The 14,838-nt window shown below is 42.2% G+C and overlaps 1 protein-coding gene across 1 annotated transcript in view; it reads right to left on the bottom strand.

The window, feature by feature from the left end:
• The window catches only part of CUNH4orf17 (chromosome unknown C4orf17 homolog), a 137,392-nt gene that overhangs the window by 15,770 nt on the left and 106,784 nt on the right, over window positions 1-14,838 (bottom strand). The gene's annotated exons all lie outside the window — the stretch shown is intronic.

Here is a 14,838-nt window from a genome sequence, read left to right as displayed (position 1 = left end):
GTATAAATAAAACAATATTCTTTATATTTAATACAGTTGACAAACTTATGTGTAATAATGCACATATTATAATTATAATTATAATTATAATAATCTTTCATTCTTTGGGTTATTCGATATTTCAGTATGTTATTTTTATGCCAATTTCCATATTCTAAATGTTGCTCCTTTTACTACGAGTTTTAATAATCATATTAGTTGTGTTTAACAGACTTATATAGTGCTAATAGTAATACAATTTATATTATAAATATATAAATATAATTTATATTAAATTATAATCTTCCATTGTTTATCCTCTTTCTAATTTTTAGTTATGCCACTGTTATATTTAAAAAATATCACTGGTCATTGATTTTCAGGGCTTCCACCTTTGGGCAGGAAGAATCCAGGCGAGCAGTCATCTCTTTCATTTCTTGCCAAACCTCCCAAATCCTGGCATACGATTCCTGGGCAGGCAGGCAGGCAGGGCTTGGAAGAATGATAAGAGAAGTATCTGTATCACAAGGAGAAGAGACTCTTTAACCATCAGTTTGCCTGCGCCACAGAGAGTGCCAGGGTTCCAAGTAACACCCCCAATGAAAGAAGACTCTGAGGCTTGAAATTCCTCAAAGTTCCATTTTATTAGAGATGTCCTGTTGGCACATCTGGGGAAACCTGAATCTGAAAGCTTCCAGGTTTTTCCCACCCAAGTGAAAGTCCAAGTCCCTGCCCAGCACCCACATGTCCGTCACATGGTCCAATCAGGTACCATCCCAATTGGAGATGCTTCCCAGTCACACCCTTCCAGGTGCAGGTCAAGATGTCCTTAACTCTCTGAGAAAGGAATGTTATTTTGACTATATCTCTCCCATATGCCATATAATCCTCCTTCCCATTTTCCCACAGCAGTGAATGTGGCAGGCCTGAAGGCCCAATGCAAAAGATGGCTTCCAGGCCTGGCATAGAGATATTTTGGCTTTGGAATGTTCTTAGGGGAAGGGATGATCTGTAGCTGCTACCCCCAATATCTCTGCCCGCCATGTGGTCCTAGAAGGCCAAGCACAGCAGAACATGATCAGCAAGCTACGTGGGCACACTTTTCAAGGCATAATGAACCAACCCCCCCCCCCCACCAGGTGCTAAAGATATTAAAACACTGGGGATGGGTGGGAAGGCCATCATTTTGCTGAGGGAATGAAGGGAAGCAAAGAAAGAGGTTCCTCAGCTGGCATTCTCTGCAGACAGAGGAATGAACAACCACACCGGGGGGGGGGGGGGGACAGATCAGGTATTTTGCTTCCATGGAGGAAGAAATAGGTGAGATAGATTTTCTTTTGCCCCAGTTTTCCAAGGCCATAAAGTGACCACTCTGTGGGACTGGAGAACTGACAGCAAGAGACTAGTGAATCTTTTGATGCAACTATAAGAAGATTCCCCACCTACTTCTCTCCCTCCCTCCTTCCCTCCCACCTCGGCCTCTTTTCTGCTTTACTGTCAATTAAGGCAGGGTGTGAAAGAGTGGTTAGCATGTCCTTAAACTAGCATATTTTTATGTTGTAGTGGATCACATTAATTGGGTTCACCGACAAATGCGCGAAAGACTTTTCCGCGCTGACAGAACCGCGGGGGACAAATCCATGCCATCTTAACCGCTAATCGTTATGCGACAGTAGCGCGCCGACATGTGCGCACCGACACAATCGCGCTGTGCCTTTAAAGTCAACACTCGTTAAAACAGATGAACTTAAGGAGACACAATTCTTGACTCTTTTGCCTTTGTTTTGTTTTTTGTTTTGTTTTTGTTTATTAAACTTGTATGCCACTCTATTCCCAGAGGGACTCAGGGCGGCTAACAAACCAAAAGGGAATGGGGACAATACAAAGAGAACAAAGTAAGACAAAAAACAAAATACAGAAAACGGATTTAAAAAAAACTCTCAACAGCCACACAATTCGAGTGGGGCTGGGAACTCATCAGCCCCAGGCCTGCCGGAACAGCCAGGTCTTGACGGCTTTGCGGAAAGCCTGAAGGGTGGTGAGGGTCTGAATCTCCATGGGGAGATCATTCCAGAGGGACGCCATTATAAACCTTGATGGCTTGTCACAAGCACACACAAACCTCACAGTCATGGACACAATCGCGCACTGTGGAAAGTAGAAAAGAAAGCGCTGCGCCTTTAAAATCAAAACGCAGTCAACACTCGTTAAAACAGATGAATTTAAGGAGACACAATTCTTGGCTCTTTTGCCTTTGTGACCCCGGTATAAACCTTGATGGCTTATCAAAGTAGAAAAGAAAGAAAAAAACCTGTATAATAAACTTCCCTCTTATTGCATCAAAACTCTCTTCTTCTTCTAATCCTGACTAATCATCAACACTCGTTAAAATGTTAAAACGCCGACACATCTGCATTTTATTGCTGACTTTTTAACTTTACCCAGTACTATGGCCTTCAAAGATTATGCCCAAAATATAGTCATATGTTCCTGAAATGAAATATCTGGTTAATTTGTTCGAGGATCTATTTATTAATTTTCTTGACTATCCATGGTATTCTCAAGAGCCTTCTTCAATACTAGCACTCAAAAGCTTCAATATACCGCCGCTTGACATAGTCAACAAAACTGAAGGGTTTTAAAGATTCCATACACAAACAGCAAAGCTAGCAAAGTTGTCTTTTTGCAACAAAATAAACCTTTTTGCAACAAAATAAACTTTTTTGCAACAAAATAAACCTTTTTGCAACAAAATAAACCTTTTTGCAACAAAATAAACCTTTCCTTCATCGCGGTTTTGTCGGCGCGCTTATATCGACGCGAAGTTGTGGGCGCGCTTATGATGTCACGTTGTTGTCGGTGCTATTTTGTCGGCACTATTTTGACGATTGCTGATTTGTCAGGTCACACATTAATTGAGTGTTGATGTGCAATGAGCACTGAATTGATTCGGTTTAATCCAATACAACAATGGATTTACCTTGAGCTAAATCTAACCTCTTAGATTAGACTGAATAGCTGACTGTCGATTGCCCTTTACTTGGTATTTCTTCAATTCCCTGTAGCTGTGAAGGAAATAAATAAGTTACTCTTTCATATAAAGTGTAACATGTAACACGGAGGTGTAAGACTCTTGGTGCTGTTTTTCTTGATTGTAAATTAAGCACAAAGCATTAAAGTCAATACTGGAGGACTTGCTAAAATTCCTTTACTATTTAAATATAATATTTAAATTGGTGAGATGATAACATCCGCCATCTAGAATGAAATATCAAAGTGGCACAGATAAGATAAAGGGGCCTGCAGGAAAAGCCATGCTGTCCTCTTGAATGTGAATTAACCTCAAAGAACAATTTTGGAAATGGGGAGGGGTTCTTCTTAGGCATCACGCGTAATGATTAGAAAGGTATAAATTGTATTACTTGGAGTCTGTCCTTGTGCTCCCTGTACTCAAGCCATTGGGAAGAGTCTGGGAGGCCATGCTTGCAACCGCTTTTTCAATTTCTTTGCAATAAAAACTTTTGAATTGTGAATCAGGCTTGTCTTTTGAATTGTGAGCATAAAAATTGGGTTTTAATATCTCCATCTGCAACTGATCTAATAAAGCATGTTGCAACTGGTCAGGACAAGAATCTTTCCTTTATGGTTTTCTTTCTGCTTGCCATTTACATATAGATATTTTCATTGAGTAAGCATTATGCAAGCAACAAGGACTGTCAATATTGCAGGCTGTTTCAAGTTAAGAAAGCATTTACACAAGGAAAAAAAACAAATAAAAATTATTGCATGAGCAGATCAGGAGAAAAATTGCTAGTACTAAGTGCTGGGGACTGTAGCTTAAGTAATATTTGCCTATAGTTCTATAAACTTTAGTGCAAAGGAGAAGAGACTTTTATTTACAAGTTGGTTTACTGCATAAGTTATTGCATAAGCAGTACCTACCATTTCTTAAAGTTATATACAGAGGCCAGCATTTCAGATTTTAGAAAGAAAGAAAGAAAGAAAGAAAGAAAGAAAGAAAGAAAGAAAGAAAGAAAGAAAGAAAGAAAAAAGGAATGTTAAGAAGATGCTCCCCAATAGAAGTCTTTTAGATGTATTAGGATGAAGGATAAGAAATCAGAAGCTTTCTGTTTTCTTTTGCTGATTCAGGGTCATAAAAAGGGAAGTTGGTAGTGTTAGGTAAGCTCCCTGTTGGGAGAGCGAGTACCAGGGGTGGGTTTCAACCGGTTCGCGGCGGTCCCTGCGAACCGGTTGGTCGGCGAACCCGGAAGTAAGTAACTTCCGGGAACGGCGAAGGGCCCACTCGCCCGCCCGCGCTCCTTACCCGGTTTTGACGAGTTCTGTGCTTCCATGCATGCACAGGATGCATACAGTGCCTGCGCGATCCTCCAGGAGCAGCTGGAGCATCGCACAGAAGCTAGTACGCATGCGTGCGCCGCACACGTGCACGCACCGCATGCACGCACGAGGACGCCGCCGAACTGGTTGGAACGGGGTGAGAAACCCACCCCTGGCGAGTACGTTCAGCAAAGTGTTGTGAGAGTTGTGTTGGAGAACACACAAACCAGCATACAGAGACACTGCAGTTTAAATAGGCTTTTACTTTCGTGGAAATAGAGGTATCAGAGTCCATCAAACAGTCCAAGTCATACACGGATAAGACAATCAGTCATCAATGTCTTTCAGTTAAGGGATAATCCAAATAACATAATCCAGTATCATATAATCAGTTCAGTACTCAAAGTTTGCTAGCAGTTGCAAAACTTACAATAGCTCACAGCACTTTCTAACAGCCAGCTTCCAAAACACTCAGTTCAGATCAGCCCAGCATCTAATGAACAGAGAACTAACAGTCATTCTGCCTCCCTCTTATGGCCGATTGAGGAAAACAGCAACCAATCACATTTTACAGTATGGTTTAAAGAAACAGGTACAACATTGTTACATGATTTATATATTGCCAACCCAACCGTTAGAATTATATTCCTAGCAGGTAGAATCATCCTATATATATACATATTTGTGTTCTGGGTGTGTGCCAGAGATGGGTTGTTGCTGATTCAGACCAGATTGGCCAAACCAGTAATAGCGGCGGCAGGAGGCTCCGCCCACCCACATGCTTCTGCCCATGTGCAGAAGTGTGGTATGAGCGCAGGAGTGCATGCAGGAATGCGCCCGAATCAATAGTAAAAAGATTAGTAACCCACCTCTGGTGTGTGCATACAAATACCCAGTTTTATCTGTATTTCTCTAAAGTTTGAAATTTGTCTTACAGTGATATTTTTGCAGATTCTTTCTTCCCTCCCTCCCTCCCTCCCTCCCTCCTTTCTTTTTTGGATTTAAAATTTGAAAAGATGTTCAGCAGTTTACAGTGTATCCATAAAAGAATATAAATACCCATGGCATACCCATAAAAAGGAACAAATAAAAAGATCTAAATAATCTACACATAAATTCAGGCAATAACCAATAGCATTAATTCTCATCCAAAAGTTTTGCTGAAACAGCTCAATGTCTGATCACTTAAAGCCCAAAGCATGGGAGTTCTTAGAGCTGGAAAGTCTACTAGGGTAGGTCTCCCAACACTTAGTCTTATAACCCCATCACTACAAAAAAGTGGAGAACTAGAAGCAGAGTCTCAGACAAACATGGACTGATCAAAAGTCGTAGGAGAATACAGTCCTGCATTTTTTCTGAATGCGTGTATTATTTTTTTACAGACTCTCCTTGTTCTTTTTTAAATGAGTGCTTTTTGTTTGGCTATTATTTCAAAAAATGTGTCTGTATTGGTTCTAGTATTCACATTCAAAATGAATTAAATAAAATGGTCTCCAGATGTAGTTAGGAGAATCTAGGCAAATGCCAGATTATTCCAAGCAGAGGGCTGCAATTTCCAAGGACTGAAATCCCAACATTTAAGGAGTCGGATTCTGCTTTGGATTTGATTCCCCAAAAGTATTTTGCAGCATGCATAAGGTTCACCTTTAAAGAAGCTGTCTTTTTCTAGGATTGCACAACTCTAACCTTAAAAGCACCATGTTAAATAAGCTATTGTAGAATAGAATGAATAATTCAAGACATTTCATACACACAGATGGAAAGATTATCTGTTACTCACTATTAAAGAATGGTTGGTGAAATGGACAGATCTTGCTAAGATGGATAAATTAAAATACCTGGAAATTCTTTGAGTAAAGTAAGCGCTATTTACATTTATTAGTGACCAGAATCCTCTTATGGGCTTTTTTCTATTAAAGAAAAAAGGACTTGTGATTTATGGCTTTAATAATTAGATAGATTGTAGATTGTAGAATTGTAGATTGTAGAAGTTTATTTATATGCCGTCCTTTTCCCTGGGGGGACTCAGGGTGGCTCACAACCCAAGGGGGAAGGGGAGACAAACTTTTAACATATAAGACAATACATAATTAAAAACACAACATTCATACCATTCGGGCGGGTTACAGTCTTAGCCCCAGGCCTGACGGGATAGCCAGATTCTGAGGGCTGTGCGGAAGGTCTGGAGGGTGGTGAGGGTACGAATCTCCATGGGGAGATCGTTCCATAGGGTCGGAGCTGCCACCGAGAAGGCTCTCCTCCGCGTAGTTGCCAGTCGGCACTGACCGGCAGATGGAACTCGGAGGAGGCCTAATCGATGAGATCTAATAGGTCGCGTGGAGGTAATTGGCAGTAGGCGGTCTCTCAAGTACCCAGATCCACTACCATGTAGGGCTTTATGGGTGACAAGTAGCACCTTGAAGCGCACCCGGAGATCGACAGGTAGCCAGTGCAGCTCGCGGAGGATAGGTGTTATGTGGGTGAAGCGAGGTGCACCCACAATCGCTCGCGCGGCCGCATTCTGGACTAGCTGAAGTCACCGAATACTCTTCAAGGGCAGCCCCATGTAGAGCACATTGCAGTATTCCAGCCTAGAGGTCACAAGGGCACGAGTGACTTGTGAGAGTCGGGACAAGACCGAACCCTGCGGCACCCCATATGTTAGGGGCCTAGGGGTCGATCTCTGCCCTCCAACTAACACCGACTGCGACCTGTTTGAGAGGTAAGAGGAGAACCACTGCAAAACAGTGCCTCCCACCCCCACCTCCCGCAGTCGTCGCAGAAGGATACCATGGTCGATGGTATCGAAAGCCGCTGAGAGGTCAAGGAGAACCAGGATGGAGGCGAAGCCTCCGTCCCTGGCTCTCCAGAGGTCATCCGTCAATGCGACCAAAGCGGTTTCTGTGCTGTAGCCAGGCCTGAAGCCGGACTGGAATGGGTCAAGATAGCTAGCTTCCTCCAAGGACCGCTGGAGCTGAAAGGCCACCACCTTCTCAACAACCTTCCCCACAAAGGGGAGGTTGGAGACTGGACGATAATTGTTAAGAACGGCTGGATCCAAGGATGGTTTCTTCAGGAGGGGTCTCACCACCGCCGCTTTAAGTGCGGGGGGAAAGACCCCCTCCCAAAGGGAGGCGGTAACAACCGCCTGGATCCAGCCCCGTGTCACCTCCCTGCTGTTAGCAACCAGCCAGGAGGGGCACGGGTCCAGTACACATGTGGAGGCACTCACAGCTCTCATGGCCTTGTCCACGTCCCCAGGGGCAACATCCTGAAACTCAACCCAGGGGTGGTCTACCAGATTATCCCCTTGTGCCTCGGCTGGATCTGCAGAATCGGAGTCCAACTCCGACCGAAACCGATAGGAGAAGATTGTAGGAAGAAGAGGGTTATGATGCAATTTTGCAGAGAGAGATTCAAATATAATTGTATTTATAATTATGTGAAGAATATTGGAAGCCTTTCTATATTTTTTTCTTTCTCCTTTCTCTTCTATTGTACATTTTTTTCTTGCATTTCTTGCTTTTTCTTTCCTTTTTTCCTATTTTTAAAGGAAACTTTTAAAGAAAGAATCATATATAAAAAAAGAACTAAATACAGTTTAAGACACAAATTAGGCCAGCAGTCAATGTCAGTCCAAATAAGGAAAAAGTGAACGATCTTTGCAAAAGTCTACTGCAATATCTAGATAGTGATATTGGGTGTATGGCTGCCAAAGTCTCATTACAGAGGGAGGGAAATATTTCAGGTTTAATCATTTATTTGGTTATACTTTGATACCATTTAGTAAAGAGGCATTTGCTGAACAAGCGGATACGCCATCAGTGTTATTCTCAATGTCATGTTAATATTAGCTTCTTTAGCTGTAATCTTTCTGATATTTCCTAACCATATAAATACTCTACTAGAAAATTAGGGACATATTTCAGTTTATTTCAGGAGTTGACTTAACCATTCCTACCCATCCCAATATAGGGGCTTGCATGTGTTTAGTCAGATTCACTCCAGCAGCACTATCCCATCGTCCAGAGCTTCTCAGAAAACCATGTAATGCCTGCCCCTCAACCTCATTTGATCAACGACTCAAGAGGTCACATAGTGTGTGGGATGGTGACTATGGAAGAGAGGTGGCATAAAATGGGTTTCTGGTCTCCAAGGGGTGTGGGAGGAGTCACTGGATGGGTATTGTTACGGCCCAATTGCCTGGAGACTGAGGTAAATCCGAGGACACTCCCTCTGTTCCTCCTGGTGACTCCCCAGATTAACCTCAGTCTTCGGCCATTCAATTGAACCACATAGGGAAAACACAATCAAACAGGTGACACAAAATAGAGCTGTGGAAAGATTCATTATCTTGATTGTGTATCAGGTAGGACTAGGACTTCACCCCAGCATAGTCTTCTAGGGAAAACCTTCAACTCAATAACATGTACAGTATATCTAAGCATAGGTACTTAATACTTACATGGAGGTTTGCTCCCGATATTCAGACAAAAACTATGATTAGAAAAGGAAGCTTTCAATGTGTCTTTGTATCACTTCCTTTGTCCCCCCGTGTGATCACTTTCCTTGAGACAACTCACCATAGAGGAGCTGTTTGGGGATGCAATGGTCTGGCAGCCTTGCAACATGGCCTACCCAGTGTGTCTGGGCTTTCATCAGCAGGGTGTGAACTGATAGCAGTCCTGCTCTGGATAGGACTTCTGTGTCTGGCACCTTGTCCTGCTACCAGATCCTCCTTCAAGGTCCTGGATATTGGCATCACTTCCTGGAAAACCCTGGCACAAAATCGATCAACATGGTGTACGCTGATCCGCTAAGGCTGCCAGACATCTGAGGGCAGAAGAACAACCATAGCACAAGAGAAGCGAGCACTCCACAAAGCCAGAGTGGCAAATGCTGCAACAATGGTGCCCACACATGTCTGCCCAACATGTGGCAGAACATTTTGTGCCCATATAGGTCTTACCAGCCACCTACGGACCCATTGTGGCCAGCCCACAACCTGTTAGATGTCAAGGTCCTTTTCGAACATGATGGATGAACATCATCATAAGATTAGAATAACATGTGTCTCTAAAAATCTTCTGCCTGTCTGCTTCATGGTGAGATTTCAGGTCTTGGAGGCTAGAAGCAATAAATATTAAGAAGTATGAAGAATATGCTAAAGCTCAGACTTGAGATCTCATCCTTTTCAGGAAGAGCTGTTACTACCCCCTCTATATTAAGTTGAAGTTCTAATTTCAAATGCTTGTCAAACAATAGATGGCATGATGTCCAAGAAAAACTATTTTAAAGAACTCTCACCTTACCCTTGCTAGATTGGCAATGAAAGAGAAAAAGTTGGAAGAGACAGATCATTAGGCACCTGTTGATGTATCCTTCCTCACAAAAGACTAGTCACCTGTCTGAAAGCATCATCTGATCACCTTATCTGAAGGTCAAAAAGAGGCTGTCTTTTCAGGTCATTTGATCATAGACTTGCCCATTGTGATGAAAATGTAAACCGCTTCTTTTCAAATGATAGCAATTGTCAAAATGCTCTGTATGTGCAGGTTAACTAATCATAGGCATCTCTCTTTTATAGGAAACATCTGTAAGAACCCTCCTTATTCTTAGGAAAGGCAGAATGCAGTATATTTTTCCTGGCTGCTCCTATCGGCATGAAAAGTTGCCTCTGTTAAATTCAAATACATGCCTCTAATAAACCTGGATTTCATTACAGTTTGCAATGTTGATGCCCTTTCTGAACAATATAACTTTTCACCTTCTTTCCTCCTCTGGTCTCTTTTATAGACTGAACTACAGGAACCCTCACAGAAAGCAGTTTTTATGGCTTCTGAAGTTTATCTCTAGCTACAGGTTAAACATTCATCTCATTTCACCTTCTTCATCTACCTCCTCCTTTCCTTTCAGCACATTCTTATTCCACTAGTGTGGAGAGAAATGTGTAAGAAGTAGCCAGCCAGAAAGTCCTCAGGGTTTACAGGTGGAGTGTACGCTAAATCAGATAAATCAAAATAATATGCTTTTTAAAATGAGACATCTTAAATTTTATCTCCTTCCCACAATGAAGGCAAATGATTGTTATGTTTTATAAAGTTGTTCAGCTGTGTCAATTGAGATTTCTGGGATTTACTGTCTCAGCTAAGACATATGAAGAACGGTTGCTGGAATTGGCTATGTCCAGCTTAATGAAAAGAAGGACTAGGGGCAGTGGTGGGTTTCAATTTTTTTTAGAACCTATTTTGTAGGTGTGGCCTGTTTTTTGGTATTGGCTTGGCAGTCATGTGATCAGGTGGGAGTGGCTTGGTAGTCATGTGACTGGGTGGGCGTGGCCACCTTGGAAAATGTGGTGAAACTCACTTAACAACGCTCTTTCTTAGCAACCAAAATTTTGGGCTCAATTGTGATAATAAGTTCTCTTTCTTTTTCTTTCCTTCCTTTTTCTTCCTTCCTTCTTTCTTTCTTATGTCTCTCTCTCTCTCTTTCTTTCTTTCTTTCTTTCTTTCTTTCTTTCTTTCTTTCTTTCTTTCTTTCTTTCTTTCTTTCTTTCTTTCTTTCTTTCTTTGGCTGTTGGACAAGCCAATGTGGCGTGTGCCCCCTTCTCTTTGACAGCCGCCTCATTTCCAATGGAGGGGGGGATCCATGCAGAGGAAGGTGTAAGGTTTGGTAATACACTTCAGCCAAAAATGAATCAAAATGAAGACTTAAAACGGAAGCTTGAAAAACAGAGAAAACAGACTTTATTCTTTGATCAAAGTTAAAGTTCTGGGTAAGAAGTTCCAAACCCATGCACAAGAGACATGGGAGGAAAGTACTAAAAACAATCAATGATACTGTGTCCTTTCTTATACCCCAAAAAGTCTTTGTTCTTCATATTCTAATTATTCTAAATTACTCCAGTCATATAATCTAACAATATTGTAAAACTCCAGTCATATATCCTAACTTATCTTATCTATATATTACAACAGAACAGATACCTAGAATAACAAGTTTCTACTTCAATGAGATAATACTTATTACTTGTATTACTATTCCCTTCAAAGGAAAAATGCAAAAATTGCCCCCAAAGGGTGACCTGTGCATTCTTGCCACGTGAACATGAAATTAAATTTCCAATCTTCTCTTCGTTGTCCTTTTAAACTCCTACATTACAAAACTTTATCACCATAAATACTTAAATTCTTAGGGATTTATTTCTCTGCTTTCATTTGTGTTTGTGGAGCTTTGTCAAGCCAGGAAGCAGATCCAGCTGAGGAGAGCTTTTAATTTATCTTGGCTTCCACTGATAACACATCATTTAAAGTTATCTCCTCCCGTTTATCATTAGACAAAGGGAATAACAGACTATTCTTTAATTGCTATGTTTTTCAAGCAAGACTTTTCTACCTCCATTCAGAGCTCCTTGTAATGAAAGTTTTCTTTTAAAAATATAAGGTTTTCCTTTCGTTCCCAGGCCGTCTCCCCTCTCCCCACCTAACTTCTCTTATATGACAAAAAGGGGTATAAAACTCAAGTCTGATAGAAAAAGGCTGACCTCCATGTGCCACAGGGCTAGAGACAATTTTATCAAATCTTCCCCCCTCTCCTCCCCCTTTTCTAATTGCACTTCGCTGATAAATGACTAAAGGGCTTTAAGAGCTGTCTCCTCTTTACATCGATCTGTTTAAATTGCCTTCGGTATTGGGGGACGACGACACAGAAAGTATTGCCATTTCAATGACACTTTGTGGCAAGGGCACATTTGTTGTGCCCTTTCCTGGCTTCTGTGTGCAGAGGCCAGCCTCAAAACAACTCTGAAAGCGGCAAGCAGTGAATGACAGCCACTTCCCTCTTCTAACAGACCACTCTCCAGGAAAGTGGCTTTTGTCGGTTACCGTTTGAAACGCCGGAGGGGCCAGCAGAGCCTGCCAGTCAAGTCTTCCTGATGTTAAGCAAGAGAAACATCTGTTGCTTCAGTGGAAAGGAAAGCAATGTCAGAGCTACCGCTGGCGTCGAACCAGCAAAGGCTTCCCAGTGGCTGTACTTTATGGGGTGTGCGCACGTGCCTATGATTTCTATGGCGTGGAGCCGCGGCGAGGCTGGCGATGATTCCGGAGGAATATGAGGGAGATCCCTCCCCCTGTGGATGGGCTTCGGACCAGCAGAGCGTCGTCCTTCTTTTTAACCAGGCTGCTTTCAAGAGATAAGAGTTAAGCGCACGCCACGTGGGCTTGTACAGCAGCTGAAGAATAGGAGGCGAGGATTCAGCTGTTGCACAAGCCCATGGGCATGCACTGTCCTCTTCTCTGACAGCCTCATGGTTTGCTGAATCTGGCGCAGCGGCAGGATTCTTGCCTTCGCTAAAAGCTTTGCTAGCCATCGCCATGCCGGAAAGAAGCTGATCTTTGGAAAGAACCTCCCCCTCCAGAGAGCCCATGCCAGGAGACAAAAGGGGGTGGGCTGGTTTGAATGCAGACGAGCGGGTGGCACGGGGAGACAGAAGGGACAAAATACCGTCCGTTTCCCCATGTTCAGAAAAGCAACTCCGGGAAGGTCCTTTGGTGGCGACAGGCGTCCTAGAACCTGCCCGCTAGCAAAGGACCTTCCCGAAGTTGCTTTTCTGAGCATGGGGAGACAGAAGGGACAAAATACCATCTGGGTATACAGGACCGGGGCAGGCGTTCCGGAACTTACTTCCGGGTCCAGTACCCAACCGGTTCGCAAGAACCGGGGCGGACCGGCAGCAACCCACCACTGACTAGGGGTGACATGATAGCAGTGTTCCAATATCTCAGGGGCTGCCACAAAAAAGAGGGATTCAAGCTATTCTGCAAAGCACCTGAAGGCAGGACAAGAAGCAATGGGTGGAAGCTAATCAAGGAGAGAAGCAATTTAGAACCAAGGAGAAATTTCCTGACAGAACAATTAATCAGTGGAATAACTTGCCTCCAGAAGTTGTGAATGCTCCAACTCTGGAAGTTTTAAAGAAGATGTTGGATAACCATTTGCCTGAAAAGGCATAGGGTTTCCTGCCTAATCAGGGAGTTGGACTAGAAGACCTCTAAGGCGTTTTCCAAATCTGTTATTCTATTCTATTCTATCTCACTGAAACGGTTAGGTCAGCAAAAGTTGCATTATTTCATGCTTCTTTTTTGGCATAAATAGTTTGAAGTTTCAGATTCATTCATTCATTCCCTCCTTCCCTCCTTCCCTCCTTCCCTCATTCATTCATTCATTCATTCATTCATTCATTCATTCATACATATATACATACATACATACATACATACATACATACATACATACATATCAGTGGTGGGTTTCAAAAATTGTTTGAACCTACTCTGTGGGTGTGGCCTCCTTTGTGGGAGTGGCTTGCCACCCATGTGACCGGATATGAAGACGCCGACGACACTTGTCAGAACCACCTTAAATTACCTCACACACAGCACTGGCATGCATAAGAATATGATGTAAACTTCTTTTTTAAAAGGCATCTTTGGTTTGCATTAAAACAACTTCAACACACGCAATGTTCTGATTGCACCACAAACGCAGTAGTCATCCTTACCTTTCACAGAGGCACTGAGTTTTATAAATATGAGCATGACAGTGTAGAATAATCATATCCAAGGACCAGTGGTGGGTTTCAAAAAAATTTGGAACCTCTTCTGTAGGTATGGCCTGCTTTCCGGGTCCACTGGTGGAACCTCTTCTAACCGGTTCAGTAGATTTGATGAACCGGTTCTATCGAATAGGTGCGAACTGGTAGGAACCCACCTCTGATACATATATACATACATTCTCTCTCCCATTTGTGTATCTGTATGTCTGTCTGTCTATTTATCTAGCTAACTAGCTGTCATCTAGCTATCTATTGCATAACTATCACAATCAGAGAGAAGAGGAATAAATTCCTGTAACTTACAGGCAATCTATGCTATCCATAAAATATAAGAAACTCTCATTTACAACCTGCACAGTAATGTAAAACATGAAATGTATATAAAAAAGCTACCCATCTCCACCAAACTTGCTGATGATGATGGTGAAAATGATGCTTAATCTGTGTGATGTCACTATTAGTAATTAAAGGATTGAATAAAAAGACTCAGATTGTAATGGTATGTGAGAAAGATCTCGAAAAAGCGGAGCAAAGAGAATCAAGCAGTAGAAGATACAGTCCTCTTTATAATTTTTCAGGTAAAGAAGAAAGCAAAAGATCTCTACTTTCAGACTTGCAAGATTATGTTCGGGTAGCCTTATAATAAGAATTATTAGCCCATCTGATATTCTTTTCTATCTGGTCTACCAGGGAAGGCTGACAGATCAAAGTCCATATTATTTTCACACTTGATTGTGTGGAAGGTTTCTTATTTTTCTTTTAGACCTACTCTCCAAGAGGCACTTACTTATACTATCACAAAAGCCTTTCCTCAGACTAAACCCACCCATCACTGAAGGAGTCAGCATTCAGCTGCCATGCACCGGAAGGAAAGGCAGATATGAAGCTAACAAAATCAAGAGGTGACT

The sequence above is a fragment of the Thamnophis sirtalis genome, unplaced genomic scaffold (genome assembly GCF_051295495.1).
Source record: "Thamnophis sirtalis isolate CommonGarterSnake01/CBP01778 unplaced genomic scaffold, rThaSir2_p1.2 scaffold_10, whole genome shotgun sequence".
In the NCBI taxonomy this organism is placed as follows: Eukaryota; Metazoa; Chordata; class Lepidosauria; order Squamata; family Natricidae; genus Thamnophis; species Thamnophis sirtalis.
This window is presented reverse-complemented; position numbering and strand designations above follow the sequence as displayed.